Source organism: Sebastes umbrosus, chromosome 20 (assembly GCF_015220745.1).
Source record: "Sebastes umbrosus isolate fSebUmb1 chromosome 20, fSebUmb1.pri, whole genome shotgun sequence".
Classification (NCBI taxonomy): Eukaryota; Metazoa; Chordata; class Actinopteri; order Perciformes; family Sebastidae; genus Sebastes; species Sebastes umbrosus.
In genome coordinates this window covers 19,092,235-19,099,180 of record NC_051288.1, presented here as the reverse complement: position 1 = coordinate 19,099,180, position 6,946 = coordinate 19,092,235, and positions in this window count along the sequence as shown.

The window sequence follows — 6,946 nt, the reverse complement described above, 5'->3', positions numbered from 1 at the left end:
ACGGTGGAAAACAACACCGAGTCTGTGAGTGCACTGGACCAACAGTGATATACAGTAGCTTTAAATGTTGGTGGCAATCTTCAGCATCACAAGAAACACAAAAAATAAGCATATTCATTTTGGGCCAGACTGACTGATTAAAATATAAAATAAATAAAGATAGAATCTGATAGAATCTGCTTACAACATTAAGGTCTGAGCTGAAACGATAAGTCAATTAATTGATTAATCTATCGACAGAAAACAAATCGGCAACAATTTTGATAATTGATTGACTGTTAAAGTATTTTTCAAAGCAAAAAAATTAGCTAATTCCAGCTTCTAAATTGCGAGGATTCGCTGCTTTCCTTTATCTTATTTGATAGTAAATTGATAATCTCTAGGTTTTGAAACGTTGGTTGGACAAAACAAGACATTTTATTTCATTACCTTGTGCTTTAGGAAATTGTGTGTGTGCATTTTTCACTCAAGTGGACATTTTATAGACCAAACAATTAATCAATTGATAATGAGAAATTAATCGTTATTACTGCGGTAATTATGATAGTCACTATTTTACCATTTTGGGGTTTATAATAATTAAAAAATTGATAATTAAATATATAAAAATTATTGTAATTAATATAATAATTAAAAATATATAAACATTTGAACCTTATTATTATAATTTTTTTGAGGGACTTTGTATTATTATTTTTTTATCCTGGAACATTTTAACCTTATTATTCTAATTTTTTTATGAACTTTGTATTATTATTTTTTTTTATCCTGTAACATTTTAACCTTATTATTATAATTTTTTTTATTAACTTTGTATTTAAAAAAAATTTGTACTATACTTTTTTTTAATAATGTTGAATAATAACATCCTATTTCATTTTTTTTTAATTTAATAAACATGAGACTAACAAACACATGCATCTTCTCTTAAACCTTACTATTTAAAACACTTCGGACTCGTCCGGACGAGTAGCGCGCCTGAGCAAGCGTGAGACTGTTTATGCGGAAATGTTTTAAAGGTTTTAGAAGATGCATGTGTTTGGGAAGTAGTGAGCATACGACTGGATAAATGCGACTTGGATTATACTGAACAAATTGTGTGAGAGTTTATAAAAGAATGTTTTGATATAATTTTGCTGAAACGCGGCCCAGATTTACTTCAATTCATCAAGACTTTTCTCCGTTTTTTATTCTCCGTTCACCAGCGAGACATGCGAGAAACAAAGTTTTCTTCAAGAATTCAAGGTAACACGGGGTGAGTAACTGATATACAAATGATCATTTTGGGGGTGAAGTATTCCTTTAAGGGTGATTTAAATTTGATCTTAATCTTGTGTCACTGTTTCCCTATTTGGTATCAATGTAAGTTTTAAGGCAAAACTTCATAATGTCAGCAAGTAGAGTAAAGAGTAGTGCCTCTTTGCATGTCATAATGTAATCAGCATTGTCACTGCTTGTACAAAATATAAGGGAACTCTATTCAAATGGTACAGAGATGACTAGAATCCTGCTATTTTGTCACTTACAAAATCTATGCCTATCACAAAGGAAGGGACGCGGTGTGTTCATATAACTGAGATGTGTGAACAGTTCTGGGACTTCCCTAATATTTTTCACATTTATGACAGTACAGCTATAGATGACCATCAACCAGGAAGGTGATAACTATTCAAAACTCTTGATCCATCCCACATGTGGATCTCCAGCGCTGTTGACTGTAAATAACCTGACCTGCAGGTGCTCTTCCCTCCAACAGTCGCTGAGGAAAAGTGAGACGAGAACAACTTGACAGATGGTGGGAAGTTTTCATTTCATACTTCAAGATATAACCAAGAAAGACTTTTAGCTAAATGTGAATAGTCGGTCAATGCAAAAAGCTTGTCAAGCCAGTGCCAACACTTCAATTTGTCCTTATTTCCTCATTCATATCAGCTTATTGAGCAGCCTCTCGCTTTAGAATCAGCAAGTGGATTGGGCTTTGTTGGAAAATCTTGGGTTATATGATATGGACTTTGGCAGAGTGGTCTAATGAAGGATGCATTGTCTGTGTGAGCAGGCTTTTTTCTGTCTTACACAACTGCTGACAGCTTCCCCAGCTCTGGCACATGAGCTTGGCTTTTAATCAGAAACAACAATGTTCACCTGATCAGTCCGTTCACACCAGAGCCAGCGTGCTGTTACAATGACGCCATTATCTCAGGGAACATACTGGTCTGCAGACATTTGATTGAATTATGACACACAAAAAACACACTTTTCAGGCGCTTCCATGCATCTGCAGTTTAAAACCTATCTGATTATTGCCTCCGTGAGTAGCGTGATTCATCTGAGGATCATTTTAAGCGGCCGCTTGTCTCCGAGGTCTGTCCGTGCACTTTAGCAGGTGGCTCTTTTCATTAAACCTAAACGCCTGATGATTGTGCTCTTCATTAAAGGCTGTCCAGTAATATAGGGCATGAGATGATTGCCCCCGCAGTGGTTAAATATAGTGATTGGACAAGGCCTCTACCGCCGCGTAATGAGAAAAGTCAATAGAGCCGGGGCTATTACGCTGTCAGCGCTCATACCATTACACACCATTAAAAACAGCACAACTCTCTGATTCATCCTCATTATATTTATTGGATAGATGATCTAATTGTAGAAGCCCGGCATAGTTCGACATGTGTCATCATTTTGTAGCCACTCTAAGGGCACTCTCCTTTATTGAATAATAAATATAATGAGGGATTGACGAATTCGGTATATTTGAAATAAAGTGTTTCTTTTTTGGAGTATTTTCTCATGAGTAAAAGTTCTGATATTGGATGATGCAACCTACAGTATTTCTTCTGTTCGTTCAGTGAGAGAAAAGAGCTAAACTGTAAACCATTAGTGTGTGACCCATACAAGCCCCCAGTGTTGACATGTACGCAGAGGGCAGTGTGCCTGGCTTATTTAACAGAATGGAAATTAACCACTTGTCACTCCCCCTTCATCAAACTCTTTCTACAGTGCTATGGGTCCACATTTGGCACCGTTAAATGCTAACTACAAAGCCCTACGGCTTCTTAACACAGGTATGAGACAAAACGGGGGATTTGTAAGACCCGACCACGCATGCCCAGACAGACACCAGAGTCCTGAGACAGACCCCAAACAAAGCGTCTTCTGTCTGCTCATTTGTGAAGGTCATTAATGTCTAATCATATTCAAATGGCTCTCGAGGCAGCGTCTGAGCAGCCCACCAGTATGCAGATGGGGGGTCAGGGGGGCTTGCCCTCCAGGACTTGTCCCGAGGCGGCTCTCCCCTCCTGGTTTGAATCCCCTGTGGGCCTGCAGACATGTCACGGCCCATCACCCTGCAGACGGACAGGTCCCTGACTGGGGTCGGCCGCTAGACTGGCAGACTAGCTTGATAGCTACTGTTCACCCCCCCTCCATTGTGATTTAACTGCTGGTCACAAGCCCCATTAGCATAATGATAAGAGATAGTGACACCTCCCATTGAATTCTATCAGGTAGCCTGAAAGCTGAGTGTAATGAAAGGGATAATTACACAATTTATATAGGGAGGGGCACTGACAGCTGCACAAAGCTATCTGGCCATGGCCTGACCCACCTAATTAAGACGCCGTCCCATCAATCTTGATGTCCCTGTCAGTGAGATGGTCCCCAGCAGTTTAAAGCAAATAGAAAAGTGTGTCTCCCAACACGTCATTTAGTGGCCCATTTAGACTCATAGAGTGGATGAATAGGCCTATAACATGGGTTTATAGAAGAAGGCATTTTGCTCAGAGACCTTAAGAAAACTTGATTATTACAGAGCTTTTACAGAAGCTGTTCGCCACTTTCTTGTCACAGTAACAAGAGCTGGAAAAGCTGCTCCACGCTGAGAACAGTAGGGGTTAGAAAAACAAGGCTCTTTCAATCACAGCCTGCTTTTGCAACAGACGACAGCTGACTGTGAGATATGAAAACTACCAAACTCTATATTGGTTTTTCATATATTTTACTTAACTAATTAGTAAACTATTATCACAGATAAAGCATTATATCCCCATGCAAGAGCTAAGACTAGCAGGCCACATCGTAATTAGGATGTACTAGCGCAGTGCCCTTTCAGAGCGAGAGCCAGTCCGGCTTGGCGCTCAGAAGTTCTGCTTGCAGTATTGTCGAGAACCGCGGTATGGCTGCTTGTACCCGTTCTTGAGATATGCGAAGGGCAGTCATACATACACAGACAGAGAATACTTCCTTTATAGTTAGATGATGCTGCTACAGCGCCACCTATTGGTCAAATGGCACCAGATTTGCCATGGTCACTCAAACATCATATCTTCACATGTCCACCAAATGTGGTCGCAATATCACAAAGCGTTCAGGAGATATGACATTTTTTGTGATAGAAGCGTTTGAGCTAAATTTGAGGGCCAGCTATCGAAAAACTGAAAAAAAAGTAACTTTTTACAGTTTGGTTTAGAGATTTTTGGTACCAAATTTGGTGATGATTTCTCAAAAAAATAGATTGAACAGAATTCAAAATAGCGGAAAATCAGTCAAGACGCAAATGGGCGTGGCTTATGTGGATAGATTCGTCTGGACCAAGCCCCCAGGAAGAGCGCCAGGTTGTGAAGCAAATTTTGTTTCTGAGACTTACGGTTCAAAAGTTACAGTCCAAAATGTAAAGTTCATTGTTATAGCGCCACCATCTGGCCAAATTGCACCACATTCGACACTGTACTCCCTTGGGTCCTATGCAATACACCCGCCAAAGGTGAAGTAGATTGAATGAGCGGTTTTCGAAATATGCGGATAACACACCAAGGGACAGACAGAGATTCCTTGCTATACAGCTAGATAGTTCGATACTGTGACTCTTGTATGATTCAGGATGATGCAAAATGTTTTATATCGGGTCTCAGGTTAAGGAAAACTGTCCTGCTTCTTTCCGTCTTCCTCTTCCTCCTTTAAATGTAGCCTAAGTCAACACGGCGGCATGAGAGTGACCCAGTGATTCACACAGTAATCAGCACCATCTCTATTTCACAGGGCTAAATACAGTCCTTCCCTCTCGCTGTCTTAATTATGCCTTTGTGTGCCACAGATTATCTGAGGCCTGTTAAAACCTATTTTCCCTCACGGTGAATAAAAAAAAGGCCTCTTTGTCAAGTGGGGGCACGTCAACACACTTCTGTAGATGATGTCGGCCTCTCAGCGGTGCTGTCAGCATCAGTGTGGAGTGGATACACACACACACGTATGAAAACATGCATGGCCGCACGTGTGCATCCCAGATTATGTCACGGCACTGGAATGCCGTCACATGACAAAAGGGCGGAAGAGACTGCGTTAAATGAGTTAGAGCGACACAACAACTTGTTCTTCTCTATCACGAAACGCGGCGTGAGTAACAATGGCAGGCTGAGCGCAACGCACAGTGTTAACAGAGACAGAGCTTTTTTTGCAGCAGCCTAGAAGCCCGTTTCCCCAGACAGGGTGCACGTCTTGTGTTTATAGTTGACACACAAGCTGTTTGGGGTTGATAGACTCCAATACCAGAGTCAACACATAGCACTTGCTGTGCGCTGATGTTTGTTTGAACACTTGTCTTGGCAAATAAGCATCCTCCTCTCGGTTTCCTGGGCTGCTGCTGGTTTTCATATCTCTGTATTCCTGAAATAGTCACTGAAAGAATTGAATTCAACACAGTTTATTACAAAAGGTGGAACCAGGGCTGGACTGGCCATCTGGCATACCGAGCGTTTTCCCGGTGGGCCGACGTCCTTTTGGGCCGACGTATGTCTTTTTTGTTTTTTGGCCCATAAAACAGGTATATCGGCCCATTTCTTTTCCTTAATTGACATTGGGCTGGCCCAATCAACTCCCGTTTTCATCGCCCTCTCCTGGTTTCCTCTCTGGGTCACAATTCATTTTTCTCCCAGTTTAAATCAAATTTACTTTATTTTTTAACCAGTTTGTGGCACTGTACAGCATGTATAATCCTAAAAAAAGGGACAGCAGGGGCAAAAAAAATAATTATAACTGATGAATATTAGAGGATGCTAGATATTCACATGCAAAGTTTATGCCAGAGGGGCAAATTATTCAGTTTTCTTTCCCGAGATTTAAAGGTAAAATTAGAAGTTTAACATAAAAATGCTGTTGCAGTGTACTTATTATTGTGTTATTTTCATTGTTTTAAAGTCACCAGAATTCAGGAAACAAAGTCACTGAAACTCAAATTTTCAGACCCCCAGCTTTGGTTTTGAAATCCTCCCTATTTTTGAGGTCTCAAGGTTGGCGAGTATGCAAAACAACCACTTTTGAGGGGATTTCCTCGAACAGAGCCTTCAACAAAACGTGGTACACACAGCACAGCTGACCGGTGATGGGGCCGGTCTGGGCCAAAATGCCAGGGCTGATTTTTTTGTCCCAGTCCAGCCCTGGGTGGAACAATGTCTGTATTTTTATACTGTGTCGAAATGTAAAATGATTCTAGGCAATAAAAGAATGAACGTGTGTGGTAATAACATTAATAGCTGATTGTGCTATAATTACATGCTTAAGGGGGTGATCAAGTTATCATGGTATTACATCTTCTTGATTAAAGTGCTGCCTTTCTTTCCCTCCTCTTTAAGATGATAGCAGCCGCCTCAGAAGTGAGCCGGGGCCTTGAAGTGCATGCTGGGATTAGTGGCAAACACAAAAGGAGCATTTGGAGGAGGAGGAGGGGGGGGGCATGCCTGTCCCTTTTGAAAGGCTATCATTTAGAGCCTTCAGCCATAGATCATCTGCGGCTTACATGGGAGAAAACTTGCTTAAATGTTGATCAGGCCCATTATTTGACTCTCTGTGAGGGGTGCGTTTGATGGTTTAGGCCGGGGAGGGCTCCAGAGGTCTCCGAGGCTCAGTCTGTCTCCTCTCTCATGTCTCTCTATTGGTATGCATCCCTCATAATAGAGGC